Source organism: Nuphar pumila, chromosome 4 (assembly GCF_984573655.1).
Source record: "Nuphar pumila chromosome 4, dmNupPumi1.hap1.1, whole genome shotgun sequence".
Taxonomy (NCBI): domain Eukaryota; kingdom Viridiplantae; phylum Streptophyta; class Magnoliopsida; order Nymphaeales; family Nymphaeaceae; genus Nuphar; species Nuphar pumila.
This window is the reverse complement of record NC_143252.1, coordinates 16,289,794-16,302,608: the sequence shown is the minus strand read 5'-3', so window position 1 is coordinate 16,302,608 and position 12,815 is coordinate 16,289,794.

The window sequence follows — 12,815 nt, the reverse complement described above, 5'->3', positions numbered from 1 at the left end:
ATACACGCTTAAATCTCAAGGGAGGTATGGCTCAAAGGTACTCCCGAGGGGAGTATGTTACCGTGAGTCTGGCTCGAGGGTATCCTAAAATGAGAATATGTTACTAAGGCCTTGGTTTGAATAGGTTGATATTTTTCTTATGTTGTTGTTAGAGCTTCCTGCGGGAGGCATGGGTTGAAGTTCCTTCGTAATTAAGGCACTCGAGTGGACTTATTAGTTTAATTAATCAATACTAAGTTCCCGTACAAATGAGTGTCTACCTTAGAGAGGGTAGGCAGTACACACAATTGAGGAAATAAATGATTAATTTAGAGAGTGAGACGTCTTCCCAATTCTCCATTTTTGGTGTAAGAAACGAGGATTATTTGATAATACTTAGGTTAGTACATCCACGACTCTACAGAGTAGGAATTGATTCCCTAGACCACTGTATTATCTCTCGATGGTTGGCCATTTCAGTGGGTGTTTGCAGATCTTTCTTAGTCCATGAGGTTAATAAAATACATAGCATAATGAATCTTCATCGGATTTGTTAGATCAAAGTTGAGTCCCTGAGAGTGTACCCTTACAGAGGGAGAAAAGAGAAACAATGCATAGATATGAGTTGACAAAAAAACCAGTTTGGCAAGAAGTTTTGCAGCAAAAATGATTTCAGTTGAAAGGTAATAGATAAGACTATTATACAAAAAATTGTGAAAATTATAGGCCTTCAAATAGGGTGATGAATCACTATCTCTTCATAGAGCAGAATTTTGCGGCCTTGTTTGTTGAAAGAAAAATCAGTTTTAGTCTTGAAATTTCTATTGTATAAGTATAAGAGGTTTTTTAGATCTGTAAACTGAAGATGTTAGGGAACACAAGCAAGTGATACCCAGAATTTTTGCTTATCGCAGGATAATTTCTGTTATTTACTATTTCTGACTAATGAATTGTGAGCCTATGTAATTCAATGTATATCATGCTTTCATGTGCATGGTCGGTTTGTAGATCAGTATACAATATAAGAATTTTATGAAATTGATGTGTGACAGCATGATGAGTGTTTATGCATGATGGCCATGATGAATGCTTATGCATGATGGTTATGATGAATGCTATGTTTACATGATGTGATATGCATAATGAGATGAACCATATATATTAATAAATTGCATAAGAGATGTATTAATGGTTTATGTTATAGGCATGGGCATCATGCATTGTGGTTGAGTGGTGTATGGATAACATGTTGGATGGCTTATGGGTTACGAGAAAACCTACATGCTCATAGTTCATAAGTGAGCCTGGTTATGAGGAACCATTGCAGTGTTTGTATGCACCATATGGTAAATAATTATAAAGCATGCTCATACACACTTAAACCTCAAGGGAGGTATGGCTCAAGGATACTCCTGAGGGGAGTATGTTACCGTGGGTCTGGAGGGTATGCTGGAATGAAGATATGTTAGTGAAGATTTTGTTTGAATAAGTTGATATTTTTCTTATGTCATTGTGAGAGCATCCTGAGAGAGGCTCGGACTAGAGGCCCTTGGTGTTGAGGCACTTGAATTGACTTGTGAGTTTAATTAATCAACACTAGGTACCTGTTTAAGCCGGTGTCTATTTTAGAGAGGATAGGCAATACACACGATCGAGGCAAAAAATTATTAATTTGGAGAGCGAAGCATCTCTCTGGTTCTCCATCCTCGACGTAGGAACCAGGACTACTTGATAAGGCCTATGTTAGTGTACTCTTATAGGGCAAAAAAAGAGAAACAATGCATTAGAGATGAGGTTCACCTGATTCACATAATTCACATGTTTTATATTGATATGTATAAAATGAATGTATGCAATGGTGCATGATCTTGCTTACTAATGAGTTTGAGTGCATGTATCAAATCAAAGAGTAAATTATTGTTGTTTGTTTACATGTATGCTCAAGTGTGTATATATGTAATCTGGATCAGTGATATATGCTTCATTGTTGTTATGTCCATTGCATGCTTCATGTATTTGAAATTTATTTCTTTGTTTACATGGTAGAGTGTTACCTACTGGGCATGGTTTGACTACCTACTTTTACCCTTTTTTAGGTAATAAGAAAGTGATGTGGTATGATTGTGGTGGTACTTAGATGGACGTCATCGCTCTATTCCAAAATACTTGGCTCATGTTTTGGCTCTTGGGCATTTTAAATATTTTAATAATATATTAAGACTGCTTTTATTATGATTGAATATTAAAATAATGAATGGTTTATTTAGAACTCTATTTCAATTATGGGTGTTTTGTGGTTTTATTATAACCTACTCAAGTTTATTCGAGTTTACAAATGGCTTGGATAACCCTTCCCCTAGTGTTAAAAAAAATTCTGAAATTTCCTGATATAAATATGGAACCTTCAAACTTTGGTATCAAAGCCAAGTAAGTTTAAGGGAAGAGTATAACGATTCTGGCACACCCAACAATCCGACATCATTGTAAGTATGTTCATGTTGTAGTTGTTTGCTTTGAGCATGTTAATATTTGAAATTGTAGTCTATGCGAGAACTTAAATATATGCTAGAAATACAATACGAGAGTTTAGTCAGAAACTCATTTTTGCTTCAATTTTTATTTTTAATTTAAATAGATGGCTTGGCAAGGGCGCTTCAACGCTATTATGAACACCCTTAACTACCTTAATAGGGTGGTAGGACAACAGTCCGAAGCAATGTAGGCCATGGGAGCTGACCTACAGCAGGTGGCTCAGAACATACATGTCACTCAGGATAGGTCTGTCGTATGGGCGGTATGTCCTACAAGAAGTTCATGGAGATGGCATTAGCAACCTTCACAAAGAAGGCAGATTCTGTTGTTACAGAAAATTAGGTTTGAGAGATCGAATACATTTTCTTGGTTTTGGAGGTTTTGGAGGTTTTTCAGGAGCAAAAAGTTGATTTTGGAATTTATATATTGATAGGGCAGACAAAGAAGTGGTGGTGGACCACCCATATTGTGAGGTTTTAGGCCAAGCCAGTGACTTGGGCCCAGTTTTTAAAAATGTTTAACACAATGTACTTTCTGAAGCACACCCACGATAAGAAGATGCAGGAGTTCTTGGACTTGCATCAGAAGGTGACCCTGGTAGAGTATATTACTCGCTATCACAGCTTGAAGCAGTATTGCCCCAACCTATATACGACAAACAATGAACGAGCCATGAAATTCGCTTGTGGGTTGAAGCCAGCTCTGCGCACGAAGGTCTGCACGTGTGGACTAGGAAATTTAGATGAGGCCATCAAGGTGGCTACCCTACTGGAAGATGACTATACCGAGAGTCAGAGGACTTCATGGAAGAAGCAGGGGCATCAGCAGTTTGGCAGCCAGAAGAGTGGTGACAAGAAGAGATTCAATGGGAAGAAATTCACGCCACCAGGCAAGAGGCACCAACAACAAGACACTCGGTGCTCAAAGTTTCATCAGGCTCATGAAGAAAAGTCGTGTCCGCAAGACATGGGAGCTTGCTTGCAGTGCGGCGAGATAAGTCACTTCATCAAGGAGTGCCCTTAGAGAAAGAATAATGGGGAAATGCGTACAACTGGGGGACAATCTCAGCAATAGCTTCAATAGCACTGTATCTATGCACTACTGTGGCCAAGCTTGAGCAAGATGCATACGTGATTGAAGGTACTATCCCTAACTCAGGCTATAGTGCTAGAGTATTATTTGATACTGGAATAACTCATTATTTTATTGCTACATGTTTTGCTAGTATGTTGGACTTGCCTTCTGTCAGTTTGGGTTATATGTTAGAAATTGTTACACCTACGAGCGATAGGATGGTCACTCAAAGTTGTTTGTCGGATGTAGAGGTAATGATTTCAGGATAGAACATGTCAGCCAACCTGATTATTTTAGCAATGATCGGGTATGACGTGATCTTGAGTATGGATTGGTTGTATGAGTGTTATGCTTATATGGCATGTCGTGAGAGGCAAATCCGATTTGTTCTCCCAGATCCGCCTATCCTTGAATATTGAGTAGGTAAACCTATAGAGAAAGTGAAATTGATCTCAGCTCTTAAGTCTCAGAGGAAGGTGGAGAATGGATGTGAGGCTTTTATGGCTAGTGTTTGTCTGGTTGATCCCAAGATGACCACTCTAAAAGAATTGGATGCGGTCAGAGAATTTGATGATGTATTCCTCAATAAGATTCCTAGACTACTCATAGTGCAAGAAGTCGATGTCACAATCGAGTTGGTTCCTGGAACGACTCCAATCTCAAAATCTCCATATCGTATGTTATGCAACTTTTTTAATGAAGCATTCTAAAACAATATTTTTAATAAAAATGTTTGTGCAAACCATGCATTAAATCATAAAAAATGGCTCGCACTAGTGGTAGAGTCCGAGTTGATATCAAGGAACGGGAAAAATACTTTGTATTCCACAAAAAAATGAAACTACTCTTTATTGTCTTGAAAATAAAAATTAATTAACTAAATAAATGAGAGTATGGCCCTTTGCGGAGGGCTTAAATAAATAAAAATAATAAATGTCTTATTACAAAACCAAATTAATTGAATTAAAATAAAATAAACCATAAGCTAAAAAGAAAAGAAAAGGGTTTTCAATGCTTTGAGCTTCTAATCCCTTCTGATGATATGTATGTTCTTCTTGCTTATTTGATGTATTAAAGAGCTCCTTGAGGGGCTTGAAAGGCCTTTTGAAGGGACCTCAGAGGGCTCTTTTAGGTTACTTTTGAGAGCTCACTGCACATTCGAATGCTTTCCTGCAAAACAAAAATCACAAAACAAGCAGAACCATGAAAAGAAATACTACTAAAAGCTAATAATTTAATTAAGAAAAATCAAGAAACTAACTCAACATGTAACAAACCACTATACTAAAAAACAAAATAGCAAAACTAACTAGCTAACAAGAAACTAATCTATGTAACAGCTAATAACAAATTGAAACTACTTAACAAACTAACTAATTATCAAACAAGAAACTACTTAACTAATACCAACTAAACAAACAATCTAACTAAATTGAAAACCACCAAACACAAGAAATTGTGAATAGTGTTTGCACATAAACTAAACTAAACTAAGTAATAAATTTGCTCTTAACAAAAAAATGTGAGAAAAAAATGACTAATTAAAAGACATGAACTAATTAACTCTAAACTAATTAATCAACTATGTTAATTCACTACAACTAATGGACTTACGCTAAACTGGGTTAATAATCAAAAGAGAGAAAGAAACAAGAATAAAAAAACGACCCAACTAAAAACATTTATAGCAGTTGACATTGAATCAAATTAACTAAGCAACACTACACGCCTAAAGTCTATTCGTTGCACTTACAATCTTTAATTAATGTCGATCACGTTGGTGCATGATTGACATTAATGCTAAAAAAAATTCATACTCTGTAACAAGAAGACATAACTTAAACGGCTGGTTGAAAGGAAGCGATCTGTGTTATTCATGCTGAAACGTGATTAGTTCACGCATGTGCTGATGCTGAATGGAACAACAAGAGGCGCTGATGAGATTGCCGCTCAAGATCGTGATCAACGTCTTGCGTTGATCAAACAGAAACCTATCCAACGATCCCATTGATCAAATATGACAACGTGATCAGATCACACTGTTAATTTGCATGATCTGATCAGACATCTAGCAATATATTATGCACTTTACGATTTACGTGAATATGCAACTCGGTTTTTGTTTGCCACACAAGTTTGCGGCGTTTTCTAATGTAACGTAACACGACAACCACTATACGATGCAGAAAAGAAAGAAAGAAAAAAAATGAATTATCTAATATGCAAAAATAACCAAAAAGATCAAACTACGCTAATTAGGACCATACTGCTTAAAATAAAGTGTGATGCATGCAGTGATTTTAAACTAATTACAGAGATATGGGAGAAGAAGTTTACCTTGATGGCTTGCCTCCGACGGAGGGGTTGAGAAGAAGACGGTCTTTCCACTTGTCGCACACGCTTCCCTAATGAAAAAGAAAGAAGATACCGATGAAGATAGGGGCAAGAAGAAGAAGAGGAGGAAAACCAGTGGAGAGAGAGGGAAAGCGAGAGAAGCAGAGGAGGGGGCGTGAACTTCAGAGGGGAAAAATGCCCCCTTCTTCTCAAAACCCACTATTTATACTTCTTAATTAGGTTTTTTGAAGATTTTTCAAAAAGCGTCCATATATTTTTTCAAATATTTCAAACAACTCTATTTTCTAAAAGTATTTTCCAAAAACTTAATTAATTTCATAAAAAGGCTCAAAGAGAGCTCAAATTGCTCAAATTATCATTTGATGAGAGACTATGAAAACCTTTGCAAACAAGCATTTTTAAACGATTATCACACATGATCATGCATAAAAATGTATGAATTTATGCATAAAAATTATGCATAATCAGTATGACACCAACTCGAGGAGCTTAAGAAACAACTGCAAGAACTAATATACAAAGGATTTATCCAACCGCGTGTGTCACCGTGGGGAGCACCAATATTGTTTATAAAAAAAGGATGGTTCTATAGAGCTCTGCATAGATTACAGGATGTTAAACCAGGTCACGATAAAGAATAAATACCCTTTGCCGCAAATTGAGGATTTATTTGATCAACTACAAAAGACTAAGATAAATACTAAATTAAAACTTTTGAATTTGATTTTATGAGTTTATACCTTAAGGAAAACAAAGAACCATTAAAATAGAGATTTTAACTCAAGTTATTGAATCTTGTAAAGGTGCTTTTCAATATCGACCTGAGGTCGAGCTATCATCAGCTTAGGATTAGGGATGAGAACATCCCTAAGACAATGTTCAGAATGCGATATAGGTGTTACGAGTTCGTGGTTATGCTATTCAGACTCACAAATACTCCAACAATATTCATGGATCTCATGAACAAAGTCTTTAGATTGTACATGGACCAGTTCGTCATTGTCTTTATAGATGACATCTTGATCTATTCTGAGAGTGTGGGAGAGCACGAAACACACTTGAGGATCATTTTGGGATTCTAAGAGAACACCAGCTTTATACAAAGTTCTCTAAGTGCAAATTTTGGCTTGAGAAGATTCAGTTTTTGGTATATGTGATCTCGAAGGATGAAGTATCTCTAGATCCTTCTAAGGTGAGAAAATTCCTTCTGTAAATTTCTAGATGTTGGCATGAAATTTTTAAAACCTTAATAGTAAATCTTGGATTTTTTCTGTTAGGTAGAGGTTGTGTTAGATTAGTGTCAGCCCAAAAATGTTAGTGAGATCCGCAGTTTCCTTAGATTGGTAGGCTATTATCGGTGTTTTTTTCAAAAAAAATCACATATTGCCCTGCCAATGGCTAAACTCCTTCTCAAGGGAGTGACATTTATTTGGGATGCTAAGTGCGAGGAGAGCTTCCAGTTGCTGAAGTAGAAGCTCACATCTGCACCAGTGTTGACCATGCCATTAGGACAGAGTGGGTTCGTTGTGTATACAGATGCTTTAGACATGGGTTTGGGGTGTGTGTTTATGCATAATAGAAATGTTATAACTTATGCATCTTATCAGTTAAAGGTGCACGAGCGTAACTATCCTACATATCACCTGGAGTTGGCAGCGATAGTGTTTGCTCTAAAGATTTGAAGGCACTACTTATACGGTGAGCAGTTTGAAATGTTCACCTACCACATGCGCCTCAAGTATTTGTTTATACAGAAGGAGTTGAACATGCGTCAGAGGAGGTGGCTCAAATTCATAAAGGACTATGAGTTTACTATTGCATACCACCCAAGAAAGGTGAATGCAGTGTTAGACGCCTTAAACAGGAAAGCGAGCAGTATGCTGGCTAGTCTATGGAGCCTGACTGAGGATCTTATCGAGTGGAATCCTTTTGAATCAAACTGGAGAAGGATTAACCTATCTAGTATGGCCGTGAGGACTGAATTGTTTTAAGTTTTGATATTTTTGATATAGTTCTCGATGGTAGTTAAGTGAAAGGAATTAAGCACGCAATTTCTGCTTTGTGTTCCCATCTATCAATAGGTGCATGACCTTGAAGCTGACGCATTTGTTTGAGTTGGCGCCACTAGGCTGCAGCTCAACCCTTAAGTTTTAAAAAAATTAATCCCACACGTCTGTCCTCTAGAACTTCTTTAAATTCAAGGATATCACAAACTTCGCTAATCCAATCCAGGAATTCTTCGGGAGTTCATGTTCCTTTGAATTTGGGAATTTCAAATCTTAATTTGGAGTCCCAATGTGACCTCCTAGGCTGGTGAGTCTCCCTACTATCATGACCTTGTCGATACGAATCAAATTCACTATCTGAATCGTATGTATCCGCATCATAAGTTTCTCGAGATCCATGCAAACTGTGCTCGGATTGCCTTTCCCATTTCCTCATGAGTTCTTCCATTCTTCGACTCAAGTCCTCTAATCTCCTCTTAGTTTCCCCGACTTGAGGTCGCAAGTCACGGTTTTCACACATAAGATCTCAATTTTCATTTTTTGGGTTATATTCATTCCGACCTCTACCGCCCATTCGCCCAGCTATGGTGAAAAAACTCCTAAAAAACATTTTCTGACAACAACTATAAATTCTTGAACCGTATCAGATTAAGAAATCCAACAATTAGCTATGATACCAAATGATGCGGAGTCAACAACGAAATCGATCCACAATCTGGGATCCCAATTGATCTCCACGCACAAAAGCTTGGCGTTTTAACAACAGAGTCTAAACAGGACTCAAATGATCTTCGATTAGAGGTAGGGGCACTCTGTTTCGACAGTTGGTGCAAACACAGAAGAGATGCACAACGAGCACACCTTTTGAATGGATTTGAGAACACAGATTTTGGATATATGATGGCTAAAATATGATAAATTCACTGGACTGAACTGATAGGTCACTATGTTCCAACTGGGTGACAGGCTATCAACTTAGGGAGGGCTTTTGGACCCTCAGACAGATGAGTTATGTGGATTTGTATTATCTTTCTAACAAGCCTAAAATTGTAATTTTTGGATTAAAACACAAAGAGTTATGATTAAAATACGTTGATGTATTTTTGGAGCCAAACTACTAAAGAAAACGATTTGGGATTTAAGCATGCAGTAAACAAGCAAACTTTTGAGGCAGTAAAGAATCAACTCAGCAAATTCTTATAACGTGAAAGTTGTTAATCAAGATGTTAGCAGTTCAGAACATCAATCAAGTTAAAAAATACAACAGTATTGAGCAAGTTATGACTCAAATACAAAACTCTATCAGGAAGTAAAATAAATAGGCAGTCATGCAAATCACATTCAAGCAACAGAATTTGCCAGACTTTTTAGATATTTTTTGAAATAGATTTAGATAAAATGATAAACATGAAAGTTGACGGGTTGAATGTCATATTTTCAATGAGCCAAAGTTCATAAATTTTTGTTTAGTCTTTTGGGAGAACTGAACAAATAATTGAATTCTGTTAGAGGGTTTTAGTTACTTGCATCCAACTAAAACACAAACCCGATTCTTAAAACATATTTTTAGATTTGGTGACAATGCAATTCAAACACGTAATATAACAACTTAAGAAATTCTATTCCAACTCAATCACAATCAACAGGTTATCCAAAAGTTCAACACAGTCCAGAATAACAAAATACCACAAATCATAAACTTGCTGTAATAAAATTTCAGGCAATGTCAATCAAGAAAACAGAAAAGTGTATATGTTTTTGAAGCCAGCAAGAACTCAACCTTCGACAGTAACACAACACACTGGAACTTCTCAATCAGACTTCGATCACCAACACAAGGGTACGAGTCACACGCCTTCTCAAACAAGAATAGCAGTAGAACACTCGAATTGGCAAGTAAAGAGATGAATATACCACTAGCCAAAATCATTTCCTTGTAAACTCTCCATCAAAACCTTAATTCACTCCTTTCTTTTCTTTCCAGATTTTTCTTCAAAACCGAAAACAAAATCCATCCCTCTGGTTGACCCTCCTAGGGTTCTTAAACCCTAGGAAAGATACCTCATAATGGAGGTGAAGCTTCCCCAAGGCTGCCGCCTCCCAAGGCCAATCAAAAATCTATTTTTGAAAATTAGCATTTAAAAACCTTTCAACAACCATAAGACTTTCCTTGGTCAAACAAAGATTCAAATAAGGACCATGGTCGTCCACATGAAGTGGTGCCACTTAGGGTTCTAATTGGTTTGGATCTAGGGTAAGATTCAAACAACAATATTAATTGGAACCCGCACAAAAAGGCTTGGAAAAAAAGATTTTCATAAAAAAAACTACCTTGAAACCCCATACACCCTCTAGTGCCACAAAAAGATCTTACAGAGCACTAGAACTATTCGGATCCATAGAATCTAGCACCTAAAAAAATAAAAAAAAATAAAAATAAAATAAAATAAAAATAAGAGGAAATATCTAATATGATTCCAAGCTTGCCAAAATGGAATCAAAACAACAAAGTCAAAATATTGATGAACACGTGTTACTCCGAGGATCCAATTGGACCGAAAAAGTTCTGAATGGGATTGGATCGTCTCGGGTAATGTTGCCCTGATTTGGTCTGGAGAGTTGGATTAGGATCCAACTCATCTCAAGGTCCTTGACTATCTCAACAAGCTTGGGGTCAAGCGAGTGTTGCCCTTGCATGCACCTGAGGGTAGATCGATGTAGCAGCCGTCCTAAGTAAAAGGCTTTCTACCTACCTAACGTGCATTGCGGCCAAACCACAAAGCAGGTAAAAGAAAAATAATTAGAAAGCAGGAAATAAACAAGCACCACACACTCGCACCTAGAAATATTTTGCAAAAAGTAAGCTATGAGCACGGTACCAATCATGCACAATCATCTCTAAGGGTATCCTAATAGGTGGGCCGTGCAAAAAAGGTAAGTTGGTATCCAGGATGTGCAAACATGTGGTTTTAAACCTAAATACGAAAAAGAAACTAAACAATCATAAATAATGAACAAGGAAAGAATACTAAACAGTCCTAAGTAAAGAATAGAAAGAAAACTAGCAACCTAACAAAACATGAATAAACAATGGCAATAAAGTGAATACTCATATTAATCGTTGTTCCCCGGCAACAGTGCCAAAAATTTGATGTGAGTTTTAGAAAATAATTTTTAAAACAATATTTTTAATGAAAACTAAGTGAAAGCCAAACACCAAATATATAAAAACCGTTTCGCACAAGTGGTAGAGTCCGGGTTGATCTCAGGGAATGGTAAATACTTTGTATTCAAGCACACAATTAAACTACACTTTATTGTCAAAAAAAAAATTTAATTGAGTAAATAAGAAGATAGTGCAACCCTCTGCAGAGGACTTTAAATAAATGAATAAGCGAACTTATTACAAACCCAATTAAATGAATAAATTAAAATAAACCCTAATCTAAAAATAAAGAAAAGGCTTCAGTGCTTCGAGTCTTTTATCCTTTGTGTCCCTTCTTTGCCTTTTTGTTCACTTTTGTATTGTTTGATAAATGGCTTTCTGTGGGCTTCCTGAGAGCTCTTTGAGGGCCTGAATGGCCTTTTGAGGGGACCTTTTAGGGACCTCAGAGAGTTCTTTGAGGGTAGATTTGAGGGCTCACCGCACGTTTAAAGGCTTTTCTGCAAAAATAAACAAACGAAACACAAAGATATGATAAAAAACTACAAAAACAGTAAGAGTTAGTTTTACGAAAAGTCACAAAAACACTAAATAAACTATGGAATAACACTACACTAAAAGACAAAATAACATAACTAATTCTATAACTAAGAACTAACATGAATCAACTAACTAAAAGATAAATTAGCATAACTAATTAACTAACTAACAAAAAACAAGAAACAGTTTATGGAATTAACTAATGTCAATGCCAATAACAAGAAATAAACTAAACTAATTAACTACTAAAAGAAAACATGAACTATAAAATAAACTAAATTATTTTAACTTACATGCTATACTAACCAAATTTTAAAAAGGAATTTAATCAACTACTTAAGCAAGCAAGCAACAAATTAACTAATTAACCAAAATTGATAATTTTATGCAATAATGAAAATTGGCTAATATAATTCAAATAATTTAAATTAACTAATTAATTTATAATTAATCTACTGACATAAACTGAACTTAATTAAATTTAATTAATGTAAAAATTCAGATTTAACATGAAAGTAAAACTAACTACTTGCTGGAATTTAAATCTACCTAAATCGGCTACTTAAGAAATTCAAAATAATTTAATCTAATAAACATAAAAAATAAAGAACATGATCTAAATTAAATCTACCCTAAATCTGAACCTAAACTGAAGTAAAACTCACGAAAACATAAAACTACTCTATGTTAGATCTACCAAGTTGAATAAAATAATCTTATTCTACACGTAAACTAAAAAAAATGGCTAAACTAGATTAAGTTATATTTTTTTTTTCTTTTTATATTTTTAGATGCTGAATCTAAACTAATCTAATCTAAATATGATGAATATACAATGATCAAATGAAACTACATGCAATGCTATGATTCATTATATGCAGAAACTAAAACTACGGTGAAATGGGGGAGAAGAAGCAAATCGTGTGATTTACCTCTGATAGAAGGGTTGAGAAGAAGAATATGGTATTTTCTATTGCAATCAAACAAACTCCGCTCTCTCTCTCTGACAGAGGGGATACGAGGAACTGGCGATGATGGAGATTAGAAAAAAGATTGAAAAGCATAAGAAACAAGAAGAAAGAGGTAGGCAACTGATAGATCGAAAAATGAGAAGAAAGGGAGGCAGAGAGGAGAGAGAGAAGGGGGCGCAGGCTATAGGGCTGGAA